Below are 22119 nucleotides of genomic sequence, written 5' to 3' on the forward strand. Positions count from 1 at the left end.
CTTCCTGAATTCCATCCTTCTGTTGTGCCAACTAAGACCCAGATGTCAGCCTCCTCCCTCTTGGAAGGAAAAAAAGTTTCTAGTTGCCTATTATGTCACCTTTAGCCAATCATACCTCTCCACACCCCCTAGGAGAGATTGCCCACTCCTCCCCCTCCTAATCCCTTATAAGCCCCCCACCTCCCTGACCAGGTGTGACTTCCCTGGCCTGTGACAGGAAGGCCAAGGAACCTCACATGGGGGTATTCAAATAAACTACCTGGCCCTTTGTTGCCTCTCTTCACCTGCTTATCTCGGCTAAAATTTATCTTACATTTGGTGCCAAAACGCCGGGAAGGAGTGTGAGCGTGCGGCCCTGACCGGCCACGGGTAGCCCCGCCCCCTCCCTCCCTGACCCAGGACCTCAGCCTGCTCTCCGCTGCATGGACTATTTTACGGTGAGTCCCTCAGTTTCCCACGGCCTGTTTCCCTCCCTAACTCTGTTTCACCTGGTCCATTAGAAATCGTACAGACATCCAGGTGGCCCACCCTCTGCAGGCATCTGGCCTGCCCCTGGCCCTGCGGTATGGGAGATGTCCCTACCCTAGGACCCAGGATGTCTGCAGGCATCCGGCCCGCCCCAGGCCCTGTGGTTGCGGAGACGTCCCTTACCCAGGCCCCAGGACGTCTCCCCTGACTTGGTGCACTTGGGATGCTGGGTGCTCCTCTCAGCAGCATTAGTTGAGAAGTGGCGCAGACATGGGGAACCAGCCCTCAAAAGCAGAGGCTCAGACTCCATTGTGGTGTCTCATTTCTAATTTGGCTACTCTATATTTGCCCCGGGAAGTTCGCAAACGGAAACTGGTCTTTCTTTCCTCTGAGGCCGGGCCTCAGTATCCCTTGAACAATCAATCTCGCTGGCGCCCTGAGGGAACTTTCAATTTTAGCCTCCTCACCACCTTGATTAATTATTGCCACTGGAGAGGAGAGTGGGGTGAAATCCCATATGTGCAGGCTTTTTGGACTTTGTACTCCCACCCAGACCTTAATGCTAAGTGTTCAATGACTCAGGTTCTCCTAGCCCGATCTCCAGTTAAAGATTGTCAGCCTCTTACTCTGCTCAGTCCTTCCTTTTCAGATCCACCAGAAAACCTCAGTCGCCCGCCTCCCTCAGCTCGTGATCCCCTCCTCCTCTCCACCACCATCATTAAGTCCTTTGTCTTCACACGTGTCACTGCCATCTTAAAGTCCTACATTCTCAACCATGCCGTTGTCCTGCTCTCCTCTTCCGGTGGCTGCACCACCCCCTCCCCCTCTCCTTCCACCTTCACTGCCCTCTTCCCCCACTGGAACACACTCCTCCCGCCCTCTGGTTCCAGAAGCCACAGACAAGAAGCTGGAGAGAAAGAAGGCAATTGGATATCAGTAACTCAAGTCTTTATATCAGTTTGTCTCTCTGTGTATATGTTTTTGTGTGGGGGAGTGTTGCTGACTGTAGTCCTTGTATCTCAGTTTGTACATTTGTGTGTCTAGGTGAATAGATGAACAATATTTTATTTAAAAACAAGTGCTTGTGAAAATTAGGCATGCTAAAACTTCCAGAAAATCTGATAAAAATGTTAAGCATTAATGCTGATTTGGGTTTGGCTGAAGCAGGCATGTCCTTGTTGTTATCAGCTACCTAAGTTTACTTAAGGTCATTTAAGTCGATGATGTTATCTGCTAAATCTTTTTTTTAATTTCTTTTTTTTAATTAGTTTTATTTTGCTATCATTAATCTACAATCACATGAAGGACATTACGTTTACTAGGCTCCTCCCTTCACCAAGTCCCCCCCATTTACTCCTTCACAGTCACTGTCCATCAACATAGTATGATGCTGTAAAACCACTACTTGTCTTCTCTGTGTTGCACAGCCCTCCCCATGCCCCCCCCACTATACATGTTAATAGTAATGCCCCCCTTTCTTTTTTCCCACCCTTAACCCTCCCTTCCCACCCGTCCTAACCAGTCCCTTTCCCTTTGGTAACTGTTAGTCCATTCTTGGGTTCTGTGCTTCTGCTGCTATTTTGTTCCTTCAGTTTTCTTTTGTTCTTATACTCCACATATGAGTGAAATCATTTGGTACTTGTCTTTCTCCGCCTGGCTTATTTCACTGAGCATAATACCCCCTAGCTCCAACCATGTTGTTGCAAATGGTAGGATCTGTTTTTTTCTTATAGCTGAGTAATATTCCATTGTGTATATGTACCACATCTTCTTTATCCATTCATCTACTGATGGACACTTAGGTTGCTTCCATATCTTGGCTATTGTAAATAGTGCAGCGATAAACATAGGGGTGCATCTGTCTTTTTCAAACTGGAGTGCTACATTCTTGGGGTAAATTCCTAGAAGCAGAATTCCTGCATCAAATGGTATTTCTATTTTGAGCATTTTGAGGAACCTCCATACTGCTTTCCACAATGGTTGAACTAATTTACATTCCCACCAGCAGTGTAGGAGGGTTCCCCTTTCTCCACAACCTCCCCAACATTTGTCGTTGTTTGTCTTTTGGATGGTAGCCATCCTTACTGGTGTGAGGTGATATCTCATTGTGGTTTTAATTTGCATTTCTCTGATAACTAACAATGTGGAGCATCTTTTCATGTGTCTGCTGGCCATCTGAATTTCTTTTTTGGAGAACTGTCTGTTCAGTTCCTCTGCCCATTTTTTAATTGGATTATTTACTTTTTGTTTGTTGAGGTGTGTGAGCTCTTTATATATTTTGAATATCAACCCTTTATCAAATCTGTCATTTATGAATATATTCTCCCATACTGTAGGATACCTTTTTGTTCTATTGATGGTGTCCTTTGCTGTTCAGAAGCTTTTCAGCTTGATAGAGTCCCACTTGTTCATTTTTGCTTTTGTTTCCCTTGCCCAGGGAGATATGTTCAAGAAGAGGTCACTCATGTTTATGTCTAAGAGATTTTTGCCTATGTTTTTTTCTAAGAGTTTTATGGTTTCATGACTTACATTCAGGTCTTTGATCCATTTCAAATTTACTTTTGTGTATGGGGTTAGACAGTGATCCAGTTTCATTCTCTTACATGTAGCTGTCCAGTTTTGCCAGCACCATCTGTTGAAGAGACTGTCATTACCCCACTGTATGTCCATGGCCCCTTTATCGAATATTAGTTGAACATATATGTTTGGGTTAATGTTTGGAGTCTCTATTCTGTTCCATTGGTCTGTGGCTCTGTTCTTGTGCCAGTACCAAATTGTCTTGATTACTGTGACTTTGTAGTAGAGCTTGAAGTTGGGTAGTGAGATCCCCCCCACTTTATTCTTCCTTCTCAGGATTGCTTTAGCTATTGAGGATCTTTGGTGTTTCCATATGAATTTTTGAACTATTTGTTCCAGTTCATTGAAGAATACTGTTGGTAGTTTGATAGGGATTGCACCGAATCTGTACATTGCTTTGGGCAGGATGGCCATTTTGACAATATTAATTCTTCCTAGCCAGGAGCATGGGATGAGTTTCCATTTGTTAGTGACCTCTTTAATTTCTCTTAAGAGTGTCTTATAGTTTTTAGGGTATAGGTCTTTCACTTCCTTGGTTAGGTTTATTTCTAGATATTTTATTCTTTTTGATGCTATTGTGAATGGAGTTGTCTTCCTGATTTCTCTTTCTATCAGTTTATTGTTAGTGTATAGGAAAGCCACAGATATCTGTGTGTTAATTTTGTATCCTGAAACTTTACTGTATTCCGATATCAGTTCTAGTAGTTTTGGAGTGGAGCCTTTAGGGTTTTTTATGTACAATATCATGTCATCTACAAATAGTGACAGTTTAACTTCTTCTTTACCAATCTGGATTCCTTGTATTTCTTTGTTTTGTCTGATTGCCATGACTAGGACCTCCAGTACTAGTTGAATAACAGTAGGGAGAGTGGGCATCCCTGTCTTGTTCCTAATCACAGAGGAAAAGCTTTCAGCTTCTCGCTGTTCAGTATGATGTTGCCCGTTGGTTTACCATGTATGGCCCTTATTATGTTGAGGTACTTGCCCTCTAAACCCATTTTGCTGAGAGTTTTTATCATGAATGGATGTTGAATTTTGTCGAATGCTTTTTCAGCTTCTATGGAGACGATCATGTGGTTTTTGTCTTTCTTTTTGTTGATGCGGTGGATGATGTTGATGGATTTTCGAATATTGTACCATCCTTGCATCCCTGGGATGAATCCCAGTTGGTCATGGTGTATGATCCTTTTGATGTATTTTTGAATTCGGTTTGCTAATAATTTGTTGAGTAGTTTTGCATTTATGTTCATCAGGGATATTGGTCTGTAGTTTTCTTTTTTGGTGGGGTCTTTGCCTGGTTTTGGTAATAGGGTGATGTTGGCTTCATAGAATGAGTTTGGGAGTATTCCCTCCTCTTCTATTTTTTTGAAAACTTTAAGGAGAATGGGTATTATATCTTCTCTGTACGTCTGATAAAATTCTGAGGTACATCCATCTGGCCCGGGGGTTTTTTTCTTTGGTAGTTTTTTGATTACCACTTCAATTTCATTGCTGGTAATTGGTCTGTTTAGATTTTCTGTTTCTTTCTGGGTCAGTCTTGGAAGGTTGTATTTTTCTATGAAGTTGTCCATTTCTCCTAGGTTTCCCAGCTTGTTAGCATATAGGTTTTCATAGTACTCTTTAATAATTCTTTGTATTTCTGTGGGGTCTGTCGTGATTTTTCCTTTCTCGTTTCTGATTCTGTTGATATGTGTTGACTCTCTTTTCCTCTTAATAAGTCTGGCTAGAGGCTTATCTATTTTGTTTATTTTCTCAAAGAACCAACTCTTGGTTTCATTGATTGTTGCTATTGTTTTATTCTTCTCAATTTTATTTATTCCTTCTCTGGTTTTTATTATGTCCCTCCTTCTGCTGACCTTAGGTCTCATTTGTTGTTTTTCCAATTTCAATAATTGTAACATTAGACCATTCATTTGGGATTACTCTTCCTTCTTTAAATATGCCTGGATTGCTATACACTTTTCTCTTAAGACTGGTTTTGCTGTATCCCACAGTAGTTGGGGCTTTGTGTTATTGTTTTCATTTGTTTCCATATATTGCTGGATCTCCATTTTAATTTGGTCATTGATCCATTGATTATTTAGGAGCATGTTGTTAAGCCTCCATGTGCTTGTGATCCTTTTTGCTTTCTTTGTACAATTTATTTCTAGTTTTGTGCCTTTGTGGTCTGAAAAGTTGGTTGGTAGGATTTCAATCTTTTGGAATTTACTGAGGCTTTTTTGTGGCCTAGTATGTGGTCTGTTCTGGAGAATGTTCCATGTGCACTTGAGAAGAATGTGTATCCTGTTGCTTTTGGGTGTAGAGTTATATAGATATCTATTAGGTCCATCTGTTCTAATGTGTTGTTCAGTGCCTCTGTGTCCTTACTTATTTTCTGTCTGGTGGATCTGTCCTTTGGAGTGAGTGGTGTGTTGAAGTCTCCTAGAATGAATGCATTGCATTCTATTTCCTCCTTTAATTCTGTTAGTATTTTTTTCACATATGTTGGTGTTCCTGTATTGGGTGCATATATATTTTTAATGGTTATATCTTGTTGTTGGACTGAGCCCTTTATCATTATATAATATCCTTCTTTATCTTTTGTTACTTTCTTTATTTGGAAGTCTATTTTTTCTAATACTAGTATTGCAACACCTGCTTTTTTCTCTCTGTTGTTTGCATGAAATATCTTTTTCTATCCCTTGACTTTAAGTCTGTGCATGTCTTTAGGTTTGAGGTGAGTCTCTTGCAAGCAGCATATGGATGGGTCTTGCTTTTTTATCCAGTCTATTACTCTGTGTCTTTTGATTGGTGCATTCAGTCCGTTTACATTTAGTGTGATTATTGAAAGATATGTACTTGTTGCCATTGCAGGCTTTAAGTTTGTGGTTACCAAAGTTTCAAGGTTAGCTTCTTTACTGTCTTACTGTCTAACTTAACTCGCTTATTGAGCTATTATAAACACGGTCTGATGATTCTTTATTTCTCCCCCTTCTTATTCCTCCTCCTCCCTTCTTCATATGTTGGGTGTTTTGTTCTGTGCTCTTTTTAGGGGTGCTCCCATCTAGAGCAGTCCCTGTAAGATGTCCTGTAGAGGTGGTTTGTGGGACACAAAATCCCTCAACTTTTGCTTGTCTGGGAATTGTTTAATCCTTCCTTCATATTTAAATGATAATCGTGCTGGATACAGCATTCTTGGTTCGAGGCCCTTCTGTTTCATTGCATTAAGTATATCATACCATTCTCTTCTGGCCTGTAGGGTTTCTGTTGAGAAGTCTGATGATAGCCTGATGGGTTTTCCTTTGTAGGTGACCTTTTTTTTCTCTCTGACTGCCTTTAATACTTCGTCCTTGTGTTTGATCTTTGCCATTTTAATTATTATGTGTCTTGGTGTTGCCCTCCTTGGATCCCTTGTCATGGGAGTTCTGTGTACCTCTGTGGTCTGAGAAGCCATTTCCTCCCCTAGTCTTGGGGAAGTTTTCAGCAATTATTTCTTCAAAGACACTTTCTATCCCTTTTTCTCTCTTCTTCTTCTTCTGGTACCCCTATAATGTGGATATTGCTCTGTTTCAATTGGTCACACAGTTCTCTTACAATTCTTTCATTCCTGGAGATCCTTTTATCTCTCTCTGCGTCAGCTTCTCTGCATTCCTGTTCTCTGTTTTCTAGTCCATTAATGGTGTCTTGCATCTCGTCCATTCTGTTTTTATGTCCTTCCAGAGCTTGTTTTATTTCTGTATTCTCCTTCCTTAGTTCTTGCATATTTCTCTGCAAGTCCATCAGCATGATTAGGACTTTTGTTTTGAATTCTTTTTCAGGAAGATTGGTTAAATCTATCTCCCCAGGTTCCTTCTCAGGGAAAGATGTAGCAGATGCTGAAGCTGTCTGCGTTAGTCTTGTCTGGATCAAATTTTTTTTCCTTTTCATGTTGATAGGTGCAGTGGTGTGCTATTGATGCATCTGTCAGCTGGGAGAGTCAAGACTCCTTCCACTTGGCTCCTGGCCTTTCTTTACTGGGATAACTGCAACCCCTAGTGGCTTGTGTTGGGCAATTGCATGTAGATTGGGTCTCTGTATCTTGCCCGGCCAGTATGGAGGAAGCTCCCTTGCTGTGGGCGTGACTAGCCTCAGGCTGCTGCTCTGCTATGGCGGGGCCCCAGAACAGTAATGGACGGGGGGCTGTTTGGCTGTTTACCTCTGTGAGGGGTCTCAGAGCTGTTGTCCAGGGGGATAGTGTGCTTAAAGTTCCCTGGAATTTCCAGCCACTGGACTGTGGCCCAGGATGCTTCCATCCAGTTGTGGGGTCCCTGTCCCTTTAAGACTTTTAAAAAGCAGTCACTTTTCTTTGTCACAGGGGCACCTGCTTCAGGACCTTCTCTCAGGGCTTACTGTCCTGCTTCCCCAGTTTCCAGCACCCCACACATGCACTGTGTGTCTGTGCTCTGGTGCAGATGGCTAGGGCTGGGTGTTTAGCAGTCTTGGGCTCCATCTCCCTCCCCACTCTGACTCCTCTCCTCCCACCAGGAGCTGGGGTGAGGGGCCTCGTGTTCTGCCAGGCTGTGGCTTGTATCTTACCCCTTTCACCAGGTGCTGGGTTCTCACAGGTGTGGATGTAGTCTGGCTGTTGTCCTGTGTCTTCTGGTCTCTCTTTTAGAGATAGTTGTATTTTCAAAAATATATATGTTTTTGGGAGGAGATTCCCACTGTCCTACTCATGCAGCCATTTTGGCTCCACCTCCTTGCTAAATCTTTTAAGAATAAAATGCTTAAAGGCTTGGCTTTGTCTAATATTCAGTAAAGTTTTTGTAAGTAATCTAGCATAGTTCTAAAAATAAGTAAACAAGCCTAGCATATAAATATCTTAATAATTATATCATATTAGTGTATAACAGTGTATAAATAAGCAAACAGCCTGAGAATTTTTGTAGTAACCAAAATTCTTTAAGTTTGCTAAGTTATATAGACATATTTTGTGCCTAATAAGAAATTGTGCTATAAAGCACATTTCCAAAAATGATAATATATGTTCATAAATGTATCAATCTGAAGAATGCTAGTCTAACAGTTTACAGTAGCTTATTTTTCAGTGTTCACTGAAGGTTAAAGTAATAGTTTTAAGTTCTAATCAAAACTACTTAAAGTAGTAAGGAAAACATTTCTGCATGCTAAAAAAAATATGTCTTTTGATAAAAGAAAGTTGTAAAAAGTTTGTGAAGAATTTAATATGGTCATGATATATAAAATTAAAGCAAATGAGTCTCAGTATCAAGTACACAGCAAAATTAGAATTTTTTTCAATTAAAAAGATAAAGTTTTCTTAACTGTTAGTCTGCTCTTAATACTGAAAGATTGCAGAAAGTTCTTCTTATTGTTTCATCAAAGCAGTTTCTTATTCTTGAAGTCTCAGTGAGTTGTCAGAGTCTTTAAGAAAATGAGATCTTAATATTAAAAGGACTAAAAGCTAAACTTTAATAACAACTGTATGACCTTCTTTATTTGCCTTTGAAGTACTTTGTTGTCATTCGAGTTAATTGGATAAGTATTGCTCCATAGCAACCTATAATCCTATTTAAGCAAGTGCCTTAAAACTTTTAACAGCTTCCCAAAATCAAATTCAAAAAAGTGCTTTTACCTCTAGTTAACTCTGATATTTTCCAGAGGGCCCCTGGAACATGTCAGAAAACCTTTTTCTCATTGGAGAAAGTATTTGGCTAATTTAGCTTATTTATCTGATATATAATTACCTGCTTAATTACCTAGAAAGCAATGTCAAAAAGAATAATGCTAAACTTTGTTACTGAATGTTTTGTTATAGAAATATCAGAATTTCCTTATGTCAACTGTCTTACAGTAAGCTCTCATCAAATCTTTAACCATTGTCATTGGTAAGTCTTTTATTATTTATAGTCACTGTTTTGTTACTCTTAAGCTAGTAAAAAACTAGATTTCAGCAGAACAGGTATTAGTTACATAGGATTAAGTAAACTAAGGAAGATGATTTTGTGGTTTTTTGTTTCAAATGTTGTTGATAAAGTGTTTTAAGCTTTTTCTCTTAAGCTGACAACAGTTTAGTAAATGACTGCCTTTATAAGCAGAATTGAAACTTTATCTTTCTCTCTACCTGATCCCTCCAGAATTTAAAAACTGTCAGTAACTATTTTTATATTTCATGGCAGTATGTTTATTTGTAGAAGTTCAATAAGAATATGCTTTCCTTGTAAGAGAACCAATTAAAAACACTGGTTATATTACCAAGGCTTTAACTGGAACATCATACCTGAGAGACATGTGTGTAAACTCAGATATGAACAGACAGCTTTAAGGAACTAAGATTGACTTTATAAAGCCAAAAAAGCCGCTTAAATGAACTGGCCTGGTACCTTGCTTACAGGGTTCCCAGCAGCCTTACCAGGTGAGTAAGGAAGGTCACTGCCTGGCAGGTGCAGGAACCTCAAGAATGTTTTGGGAACCTCAGAGAAGAGAGGAATTCACCCAAATGTACAGGTACTGCAGGCACAACCTGATGGCAAGTCTGGCTTGGCTTTATGGCCTCAAAAAGCCCTTAAAAGTTCAATCTGAAATTCCTTACAAAAAGTTCCAGCAAAGCATATTTAAAAGAGCCTATGTAATCAATTGCTCTTCTTGCTGTATTTATGCAAATAATCAAGCCAACTGTTAATTATTTTCTTAATCTGGCTACTTCTAATAAAAATAAGGGTGATTTTAGAGAAAAGTATTGTTTCAATAATGCAGTCTTATCAATACTAAATCCTACTACTAATCATTGAGATGTAAACTCGATCCAGAATTCCAGTCCCCCATGATGGCCTGGCTAATGCCCCTACTGACCCCCTTAATAACAGTTTTTAGTTTACTCTTATTTGCCCCTTGTGTCCTCAGGTTCCTCCAACAGTGGCTAACCAGATGACCTGGGTCGCCACCACCGAGATGTTACTTCACCATTACGCACCTCTTCCCACTGAACCCCCTCCTTCGGCCTAATACCAGCCTCAAACCCCCACTATGCCCCTTGTCAGCTGGAAGGAGCCAGATTGAGTCATCACCCATTGTGACCAAAAGGCTGGAATGTTAGACTGGGGAAAGAAAAAACAAGGACATGCAAACGGAACAGAGAGGTGCCATAGGGGGAGAACAGACCAGACCCCAAAGTCCATGCCTTATATGGAAAGGGGACAGCTCTCCTGAATTCCATCCTTCTGATGTGCCAACTAAGACCCGGATGTCAGCCTCCTCCCTCTTGGAAGGAAAAAAAGTTTCTAGTTGTCTATTATGTCACCTTTAGCCAATCATACCTCTCCACACCCCCTAGGATAGCTTGCCCACTCCTCCCCCTCCTAATCCCTTATAAGCCCCCCACCTCCCTGATCAGGTGTGACTTCCCTGGCCTGTGACAGGAAGTCCATGGAACCTCACCCGGGGATATTCAAATAAACTACCTGGCCCTTTGTTGCCTCTCTTTGCCTGCTTATTTTGGCTAAAATTTATCTTCCAGATACATAACACACCCAACTCAAATTCCTTCATCATGACTGGAACAGTAGCATGTCTCAATTCTCTGTCTTGGGCTTTTTCTACTATAATCAAGCTGACCCTTTACTTGGACCGTAGACCATTTAAGATTCTTGTAAACAAAAGCAATAGTAGCAACAATAACAACAAAGACTTGCATCAGACCTGTTTAAGGCAACACAATCTGTTGGCTCACACAGAACAGTGCAGAGGATCTCTACCTTCAGGTGCAGCTGGATTTAAGGGCCCAATGTCATCAGTATTTTCTTGCCTGGGAGATATTAAAACATTCTAGGCTAAGTTACTCTTGGTTTTTTAGTTTTAACTAATCTTTATTGCAGAATGCTTATATTATTAGTTTGATATTTTATTTTAGGGAATTAATGTGATTTTGTCTTTGCCTAATTGTTTAATATGGAGTTTTGGTAGGGGTCTTTTTCTAGAGGACTTCACCCTATGCTGACTACACCCATGGTCCCTGTTTCACCTCCACCTGGTCACATCTGTCGATCTGCCAAAATGCCACTGAACATGGCAGGAAGACCAACCTCCTTCTGTTGGAGTTCCCTTGCCAGTTCATCTTGATTTGAAAGGTGATCTTTCACATGCAAATGATAGACTTCCTTTTTTTTCTATAGTCAATGAGGTTGTGAGCAACCAAGAGAAGAGTTACTTCTATTCTATGAACCAAGGATAGCATTTGAACTTGGACCACATGGGTTTCCACCAGTGCTAATGACCCTACTCAGAAAGCATGGGTCACTCATTTCCTGAGAGTGTGGCTCTAAGCAAGTCAGGTTTTCTCTGTGCACATGTGACTTATTCTTTGTAGTGCACTTTTTTTTGGAACAATTCCTGTTAATCCTTTATTGCCAGACATGATTCTAAGCATTGGGATGAAAAAGGATGAAAAAGGTGCTCAAAAATAACTTTCCCCTTGGAATATCTCGAGTCAGCCATGCAATTGCTAAAAGGTTACTCTGTAAAAATATAATTTCTGAATTGAAAAGTAGCCCAAGCTGTTATTTTGCCTTAATGAAAATCCCTTCAATCAAATGGCTTTTCTCATATCAAGATCTTTTATTTCATTTTTAAAGTGTAATTCCAATTTTAGCATCTTTTATGTAACTTACATATTATACAACCTATCCATTTAAAGTGTACAATTCAATTGTTTTAAGTATATTCACAGAGTCATGCAACCACCACCACAGTCTTATTTTAACCACAAAAGAAACCCTGTACCCATTAGTAGCTACTCCCCATTCTCCCCACTCCACAGTCCTCCCCATACCCTGCAGCTATAGGAAAACACTAATCTCCTTTCTGTCTCTTTAGGTATGCCTGTTGTGGACATTTCATATAAATAGAATCACACAGTAAGTGCTAGTTCTGACTGACTGCTTTCATTGTTTTGTTTTTAAGCTTCATTCGCATACATACATTAGTAGTTCATCCCTTTTTATTGCCAAATACAATTCCCTTTTACAGATAGACCACTTTTACTTATCTACTTCTTGGCTATTATTATGAATAATCCTGTCATGAACATTTGTGTGCAAGTTTTTGTATGGATATGTGTTTTTATTTTTCTTGAGTAGATAAATAGAAGTGGAATTACTGGGTGATACAGTCATTCTGCATTTAACTTTCTGAGGAACCACCAGACTGTTCTCCAGTGTGGCTTTCACCAATTTTAGTTTTCCACCAGCAATATGGGAGGATTCCAGATTCTCCACATCCCTATCAACTCACGTTGTCACTTTGATTATAGGCACCCTAATGCGTGTGAAGTGGTATCATGCTGCGATTTTGATCTGCATTTGCTTTATGACTAGTAAAGAGAATCTTTTGATGTGATTAGCCATTTCTGTATCTTCTTTGAGGAAATGTATGCTCAGATGTTTTGCCCACTTTTCAATTGACTCACTTAATTTTTATTATTGACTTACAAGTTCTTTATAAGTTTTGGATACATGTCCCTTATTAGATACAGGATTCCCAAGTACTTTCTTCCATTCTGAGGGTTGTCTTTTCACTTTCTTGATGGTGTCATTTGCAGAACAAAGTCTTTAACTTTGAAGAAGTTTAATTTATCCAGTTTTTCTTCTGATGTTTTGTATGTGATTTTGCATTATATCTAAGAAATCATTGCTTAGCCCAAGGTTGTGAAAATTAACTCCTATGTTTTCCTCTAAGAGTTTTATAGTTTGTGCTCTTACATGTATGTCTCAGATACATTCTTTGTTAATTTTTTTTATGTATAGTTTGGTGCAGAGGCCAAACTTCAGTTTTTCTGCCTGCATATAACCAATTGTCCCAGCACCAGCATAGTTGTTGAAACAGCTATTCTGTCCACAATTAGCTGTCCAGACACCCTTATTGAAGATCAATGTAAAGGTTTATTTCTGGATTCCACCTCATTGATCTATATATCTATTCTTACATCACAACCATAGAGTCTTCATTACTGTGGTTCTGCAGTAACCTTGGAAATTGGGCATTTGAGTTGTCCAACTTTACTCTTTTTCAAGATTGTTTTGTATGTTATGGTTCCTTTGTACTGTTATAAGAAGTTTAAAATCAGCTTGTCAATTATGCAGGAAACAGAAGCTAGGACTTTGGTAGAGATTGTGTTGACTGTGTAGATAAATTTGGGAGAAGTACATCTTCATATATGTTAAATATTCTCATCCATAGTAGACAAATGGATAAAGAAATGTGGTACATATACACAGTGGAATATTATTCAGCCATAAGAAGAAAACAAATCCTTCCATTTACAACAATGTGGATGGAGCTAGAGGGTATTATGCTCAGTGAAATAAACCAGATGGAGAAATACAAGTATCAAATGATTTCACTCATCTGTGGAGTATAAGAACAGAGCAAAACTGAAGGAACAAAACATCAGCAGACTCACAGAACCCAAGAATGAACTAACAGTAAACAAAGGGAAAGGGACTGGGGAAGATGGATGGGAAGAGAGGGATAAGGGGGAAAAAAGGGTATTATGTTTCGCACACATAATGTGGGGGTGGGGAGGGCACGGGGAAGGCAGTATAGCACAGAGAGGACAAGTAGTGACTCTATAGCATCTTACTATACTAATAGACAGAGACTGTAATGGGGTATGTGATGGGGACTTGATAATGGGGGGAATCTAGTCACCACAGTGTTCCTCATGTGATTGTATATTAAAGATACCATAAAAAAATACATATTCTCATCCATGAATATGATTCTTTTTTCTTTTAGGTCTTCTTTGATTTTCATGTTTTTAAAGCCTGATTCCTTTACTGCTTTGAACATACTTATAATAACTCCCCTGAAGTCTCGGTCCACTAGGTCTACCACCTGGGGCCCAACAAAGGCTGTTTCTATTGCCTGGTTCCTATTCCTGTGTACGAGTGATGGTTTCCTGATTCTGTGCATGTCTCATCTTCTTTTTTGGTTGAAAATTAGGTATCTATATATGGGAAGCTTATAGACTGAGCCCTGTCCCCAGGGCTTGTTGGTATTGCCTGTTTGCTCGTGCATTTGTCTGGTATGTTGACTGTACTATTTCCCTGGCTGTGGCCAGCCTGTGATGACTGCCAGTAGAGGGTGCAGCCTTGGGTGCGGGACAGTATCTCTGACCAGGAATGACTGTGGCCTTTGTGGGGCTCTCTTTGGCCCTTTCCTGTGACTTCCCTGAAGAGTTTCTGGCTGGCTTGCTGTTGGTATCACACCCAGATTTTAGCCTCTTTTAATCGCCTGTTGATTTGTTTTCAGCATCCTGGGGTATAAACTGCTCCAATATCTGATCCAATTAAAGCCAGTCCCCTTTGCAGGAGCAGTTGCTGCCAGCCTCTGAGGCTGCTCCTGCCCAGGAGGGCTCTTCTTGGTGTCCCCTTGTCTTGGTCCTCTCTGCTCATCTTCCCCTGGCCTGTTTTGCTTGCTGCTACTAGTATCATCAAATTACCAGCCTCCTTTCAATGGCTCACTTCCAGGATCTCCACTATTCTTAACAACATGTCAGCACCCACCCTCCAGCCTTGGGAGTTCTGGGGAGCCGTCTGTTCTCACAGCCCACCTCTCCCTGGGGAAGAACCTCGTGGTTCCTGTGCCGGAGCTGGGCTTGATGACGGTAGGCTGCTTCTCCCAAAGTGATGCCTGTTCCCCGTGCGGCATTGGGAGAGGGTGGGAGACTTGGTGTCCTGGGGGAAATTTTGCCCTGCAGGTGGGGCTGGGTAGGGGCGGATGGGAGAGGCGGCTGGCCTGCCCCTTCTGGGGGAAATCACAGTTGTGGGCTGGGAGCTGGGGAGAGGGAGCCACCTCCTTGGCTGCACCTGTCCGGAGTAGGACTTCAGTCCTGCTGAGGGTCGGGGAGGAAACGGGAGGGGATCACAGCTCAAATTACACAGACACTCCTATTCTTACTCTGACTTCGTAAGTTTCTTGAATATTCTTCCATTTTCTGTTTGTCCTTAGGACAATTTCCGGAGATTCAAAAAAATTTTTAATAGACAATATTTGCCAGTTAAATAATAGTTGCACATGAGAGAGCTTCCAGGAACTCCTCATTCTCCTCACCCCAGAAATCTGACTCATCTCCTTTTCCTGAAGCCCTGAAGTTGGAGGCCTCTATGGAAGGGGTCAGGGTGGAGAGAGCAACACGGGTGGAGGGCAGGACTGGGATCCAGTGGGGGGAGGGCCTTGGCTAGCCAGAGCTCAGGGAGAAGGGAAGAGGAAGCCGGACACAGGGGGGAGGCTAAGGACACCAGCCGTCCATGGTGTTCTTGGGCTGCAGTGGTAGTGAGCAGCCTGCTCCTGCTGGACCCAGATAAACACTCTTTTTAAATGCCTATCTCAGGCAGTAGGAAATGAGACTTGTAAAACTTACACTGTGTGACAAATCACTGGTATTTTCCTTTCAATTCAGTGATGCTCAAATGAATTTTGTTTCTTTATGTCTTTATGTGGTCTTAGGGGGATGGCGAATGATTCATGGGGAAACTAAGTTAAATATAAATTAAGTAACTTGATGAGCAATATGACATTATTTTAAGAGTCTTTTAATATAAAGTGTAAAGTGTGTTGGTGTGAAATCCTACAAAATACTACTACCCTTGGAATCATACTCGATTTTAAGTGTACCCAGAAAAAAATGCCTAGAAATAAAGAACAGAAGTTATATTTTCTGACCCAAAATGTGTTTCAGTTCCATGAGTGGGAATTTCCTACCTGCCCATACATCTGTTCCACTGATCTGAATTTTCAGGGTTGATCTGGGGTTCACATTGCCACCTTGAACCTCTGTGAAGATTGAAAAGTTTTCATTCTTTTCATTCATCCAAATGGCTAAGAGGTACATGAAAAGATGCTCAACATTATTAACCATCAGGAAAATGCAAGTAAACCACAAAGAGATATCACCTCCCACCAGAAAGGCCATTATCTAGAAGACAAGAAATAAGAAGTTTTGGCAAGGATGTGGAGGAAAGGAAACCTTTGTGAACTGCTGGGAACAGTAAATTGGTGGGAACGTAAATTAGTGCAGCGATTATGGAAAACAGGATGGAGATTCCTCAAAAATTTAAAAAAAGAGCTACCATATGATCCAGCCATTACACTTTTGTGTATTTGTCCAAAGAAAATGAAAAGACTAACTAAAAAAGATATATGCACTCTTATGTTTATTGCTTCATTATTTACAATAGCCAAGAGATGGAAGCAACTTAACAGTCCATCAGTGGATGAATGAATAAAAGAATTGTGACATATTTATGTAATGGAATATTACTCAGCCATAAAAAATGGATTCTTGCCATTTGTGACAACATGGACAGACCTTTAGGCCTTATGCTTAGTCAAATAAGTCAGAGAGAAAGACAAATCCCATATGACCTCTCTTACATGTGGAATATAGAAATAATAATACAACATAAAGTATATAATAAAATATAATGAAATAAAAAAATATTTGGTCTTTTTCCTCTGTTTCTGGTATGGGGCTCCTAACTTCCTTGTTATTTCCTACATGATAAGTGTATGGGGAGTGTCTTTTGTTCTGATATTTGGTCTTTAGCCCTAGTTTCTGACACATAATTCTTAAGCCCTGGAATTTCCTGGGAGTGTTTTGTTCTAAAAAGGTGTCCCTGGTGGGCTTCCAGATAGGTACAGGTTGGGGGGCTTGTTAACAGAGAGATGAAACCATGATTAAAAGCTTGGGACCTATAGCTCCACCCCTCATCCTCAAAGGAAAGGGGCTGGAGATTGAATTGATGAATTATGCTGACTGGATGAAGCCTCCATAAAAACCCCTGAAGTAGGAATTCAAAAGGCTTCCGGAGACATAAGTTCCTGCATTTGGGACCCTTCCAGATCTCTCCTGATGTGCTTCTCATCAGGCTGTTCATCTGTAATCTTTTCTATATCCTTTATCACATAATAAACTGTTAAAACTTAACATTCCCCTGAGCTCTGTGAGGTGTTATAGTCAATGGTCAAATCCAAGGAAGGTGGTCATGGAAAATGTCTATCTGTAGGCCCAACAGACAGAGGTTGTGGGTAATATGGGGACCTGCTATTTGTGATTACTGTCTGAAGTGGGGTGGGAACCGTTTAGTGGGACTGAGCCCTTAACCTGTGGGATCCAATACTATCTTCAGGTAGATAGTGTCAGAGTTGAGTTAAACTGTAGGACACCCAACTGGTGTAGCAGAATTGCTTGGTATGGGTAAAAAATCGCATGTTTAATGTCAGAAGTATTATGATTTTGTAGTAATATGAGAGTAAAGGAGAAACATAGGAAGAATATAGTATTTCCCTTAGAAAGACTAAGATGGATTTTGAGCTTCACCTCTTTTTCCCCAGCAAACTAATTAAAAAAATTTACTCAAAATGTTCAAAATTCTCCCTCCATAGGAAACTTCTAGGAAGAAGAAGACATGTGAAACTAGCTCATTACTCAAAAATTAAACAATGTAACCCACCACATTAAAAGACAAAAGGAGAAAAATATATGATCATGTCAAGCAATGCAGAAAAAGTATTTGATAAATTCAACAACCATTCATGATTAAAAATTCTCAGAAAAAGAAGAGTAGAATAAAACTTCTTCAATTTGGTAAACAACATCTACACAGTACCTAGTGCTAACATTAGAATTAATGGTTAAAGACTTAATATTTTTCATAAGATTAGGAACAAGTCAAGAATGTCCCCTTTCACTTCTGTTACTCAACACAGCTCTGGGAGCTGTAAACCAAGCAATAAGGCCAGAAAAGGAAATAAAAGGCATAAAGATCAGAATGGAAAAACAAAGCCTTTCCCTATTTGTAGATAACACATTTTCTATATAACATCATAAGAAGTGAATTCAACAAGGCTGCAGGATATAAGATAAACATAGAACAATCAATGTATTTCTTTTTTGTGTGTGTATGTTTCAATATTAGAGAAGTTGGAAAATGTATTTCTATACTAAAAGTGAACATATGGACACTGAAATCAAAACACAATATCATTTACAATTGCTAAAAAAGTAAATACTGGTGTAAATCTATCAAAACATGTGCAGAACTTTTATGCTCAGAACTATATAATGCTGAAGAAAGAAAACAAACAAGATCTAAATAAATGGAGAGTCATCTTGTGTCCATGGGGACTCAACAGAAAGTATGTTAATTCTCCCCATTGATTCACAGGTTTAATGATATTCCTATCAAAATCTCAGCTACATTTATTGTAGGTATAGACAAGATTATTTTAATTTTTATATAACATACAAGTTACAAAAGGAGCTAAGATGATTTTGAAAAAGGAGTGTAAAAGGGGAAGAATCATGACTTACTTTATAGCTACACTAATCACATTACATGGTTTTGACAGAAAAATAGGCACATTGATCAATGAAATAGAATAGAGAATCCAGAAAAACACCAACATGAATATGTCCTATTGATTTTTAACACATAGTGAAAAAACAGCTCAAAGGAAAAAAAAGACTATTTTCAACAAAAGATATTGTATAATTGAATATCCATAGACCCTACTGCAAAGTGAACCTTAAACTATGTCTCACTCATTATGCAAAAATCAACTCAAAATGTACCCTTGACCATTTTTAAATTAGGCTTTTTGACTTTTTGCTACATTGTTGTATGAGTTCATTATATATTCTATATTAAACCTTTCTCAGATATGTAGTTTACAGATGCCTTCTCCCATTCCACAGTTTGCCTTTTCATTTTGTTAATTATTATTACTTTTTTGTGGTACAAAAACTTTGTAGTTTGATATACCCCTGCTCATTTATTTTTGTTTTTGTCACTTGAGCTTTTGGTGTCATATCCAAAAATATTTTATCAATATGAAGAAGAATTATCCATGTGTTCATTTCCTTCTAAGAGTTTTATGGTATCAGGTCTTATGTTTAAGGCATTAATCTATCTCGAGTTAATTTTCATAAGCAGTGTTAAGATAGAGGTCTAGTTTCATTCTTTTGCATTTGGCTATCCGGTTTTCCCAGCAACATTTATTAAAGAGACTCTCCATTTCCCATCGAATATTCTTGGCTCCATTTTCAATTATTAGCTGACCTATGGGTGGATTTATTTCTGGATTTTTTATTCTGTTTCATTATTCTGTGTGTCTTTTTTAAATACTTGCACCATTCTGTTTTGACCATTATAGTTTTGTAGTATAGTTTGAAGTCAGGAAGCATGATGTCTTCAGCTTTGTCCCTTCTCAGTATCCTTTCACTATTTAAGGTCCTTTGTGGTTCCAAATGAATTTTAGGATTGTTTTTATATTTCTGTAACACATGCCATTGAAATTTTGACAGAAATTGCACTAAATCTGTAGATATGTTTTGGTAGCATGAACATTATAACATTATTATTATTCTGGTCAATGAACATTGTATATCTTTCCATTTCTTTGTGCCTTCTTTAATTTCCTTGATTGGAAACATATTTTTCAGTATACAGGTCTTTCATCCTCTTGGCTAATTTATTCCTAAGTACTTTACTTTGTTGATGCTTTTGTAAATGAGATTGTTTTATTTTTTTTTGAGCTAGTTCTTTGTTATGTATAGAAATGCAACTGATTTCTGTATATTGATTTTTGTTTCCTACAATTTTACTGAATTTGTTTATTATAACAGTTCTTGGCCAAGTTGTTAGTATTTTCTATATATATGATCATGTCACCTGCAAACAAGAAATTTTATTTCTTCCTTTTTGATTTGAATGCCTTTTAATTATTTTTATTGCTTAGTTGCTCTGGCTAGGACTCCCAGCACTGTTCAATAAGAATGGTGAGAGCAGGCACCATTCTCTTATTTCTGATCTTAGAGAGAAAGCTTTCAATCTTTCACTGTTGAGTATGATGTTGATGTACATTTCTATATGTACTTTGTTGAGAGTTTTTATCAAGAAAGGATGTTGAATTTTGTCAAATTTTTTTTGCATCTATTGAGATGATTATGATTTTTATCTCATTCTATTAATATGATGTATCAAATTTATTGATTTTGGTATACTGAACCATCCTTCATCCCAGGATGAATCCCACTTGATCATAGTGTATATTTCTTTTAATGTTGTGTTGAATTACGTTTGTTAGTATTTTGTTAAGAAGTTTTTATGTATATTCATCAGGGTTATTGGCCTGTAGTGTTCTTTTAGAGTCCTTCTCTGCCTTTGGTATCAGGGCAATAACAGGCCTCATATTTTTGAAGTATGTAGGAGCTGCATGTTTGGTAGAATTGACCAGTGAAACCATTTGGTCCTGGGATAGGAAATTGTTTACTACCAATCCAATCTTCTTGCTCATTATTGCTCTGTTCCGGTTTTCTATTTTTTTTTTTTTGATTCACTAATGGTAGGTTATATGTTTCTAAGAATTGAATATCCAGGGTTATCCAATTTGTTGGTAAACAATTGTTCACAGTAGTCTCTTATGATCCTTTTTATTTCTGTGGCATCAGTTATGTCTCCTCTTCTGTTTTTTATTTTATGTGAGTCTTATTTTTTCTTAGTCTAACTAAAGGTTTGTCATTTTTGTTTATTTTTCAGAGAACCAAATCTTAGTTTTTTAAATCTTCTCTACTGTTTTACTATTTTCTCTTTCATTCATTTCTGCTCTACCTTTATTATTTCTTTCCTTCTGCTAACTTTGGGCTTCCTCTGTTCTTTGTCTCATTCTTTGAGGTGTAATGTATGGTTGTTTATTTATGATCTTTATTTCTTCTTGATGTTTGTTTTTATAGCTATAAACTTTCCTCTTAGAACTGATTTTTGCTTCATCCCATAACTTTTAGTATGTTGTATTTCCATTCCATTTGTCTCAAGATTTTAAAAAATCACCTTTTTAGTTCTTTGATTTATTGGCTTTTCAGGACTATATTGTGTTATTTCCATGTGTCTGTGAATTTTTCAACTTTTCTCCTGTTATTGATATCAAGTTCATAAAATTGCTTTCAGAAAAGAAAATTAATACAATTTCTTTTTGAATTTTTGAGCCTTATTTTGTGGTCTAATATATGGTCAGTTATGGAGAATGTTTCATGTGTGCTTGAGAAGAGTGCATATAATGCTGCTGTTGTATGGAATACTCATTATATGTCTTTTAGCTCAATTTGGCCTACAGTGTTAAAATCCACTGTTTCCTTATTGATTTTCTAGATGAACTAACAACTGTGAGGAAGGAGGTATTAAATCTTCCTACTATTATTGTATTGTTGTCTATTTAACCTTTTAGTTATATTGATATTTGCTTTGTATGTTTACTAATTCCAATATTTGGTGCATATATATTTTTAATTATAATATCTTCTTGATGAATTACCATTATATAATGACCTTCTTTGTCTCTTTTAATCACTTTTACCTTAAAGTATTTTTTCTGTAATACAGGTATACTATCCCTGCTTTCTTTGCTTACCATTTCTTTGGAATATCCATCAGTCACTGTCAGCTTATCTGTGTACTTAAAGCTAAAGCGAGTATCTTGTAGGCAGCATATTATTGGATCTTCTTTTTAATGTGTTCAACAATCAGTCTTTGGTTGGAGAATTTAATCCACTTATCCATTTAAAGTAATTGTCAATGGGTAAGGACTTACTATTTTGATTTTATTTAGTGTTTCTGTTTTGTAGGTCATTTTCCCTTTCCTTCTCTCTTCTTTTCTTCCTCTGTGATTTGAAGACTTTTTGTGGCAGTATGCTTTGACTCCTTATCACAATCTTTTGTGCACAGTTTTTTTGTGTGTGGTTCTCATGACACATATAAAATATCTTATGTCTATAATATCCTATTTTTAGCTGATAACTTAACTTTCATAGCAAACAAAAACTATACTTTTACTTCTCCCCCCTCATATTATAGGTAAATGATTTACAATTTGCATTTTTTAATACTGTGTATTCAACAACTATTTCTGGTTGTTTTGTTTATTAATTTGTTTTGTTTTGTTATTTTGTTTTTAGATTCCATGTGTAAGTGAAATTATGTGGTATTTGTCTTTCTCTGAGTTATTTCACTTAACATAATACATTCTAGGTCCATTTATGTTGTC

At 38.4% G+C, this 22119-nt stretch overlaps 1 long non-coding RNA gene across 2 annotated transcripts; it reads left to right on the forward strand.

The window, feature by feature from the left end:
* The first annotated feature begins 198 nt into the window (after positions 1–198).
* Positions 199–10490, forward strand: LOC140845086 (uncharacterized). 2 transcript variants are annotated; one of them, XR_012123757.1, is made up of 3 exons: positions 199–437; positions 8840–8909; positions 9925–10490. It is a non-coding gene; the product is annotated as an uncharacterized lncRNA (long non-coding RNA). The 2 variants fall into 2 exon arrangements; XR_012123754.1 differs by lacking the exon at positions 8840–8909.
* The last annotated feature ends 11629 nt before the right edge of the window (positions 10491–22119 follow it).

Source organism: Manis javanica, chromosome 2 (genome assembly GCF_040802235.1).
Source record: "Manis javanica isolate MJ-LG chromosome 2, MJ_LKY, whole genome shotgun sequence".
Classification (NCBI taxonomy): domain Eukaryota; kingdom Metazoa; phylum Chordata; class Mammalia; order Pholidota; family Manidae; genus Manis; species Manis javanica.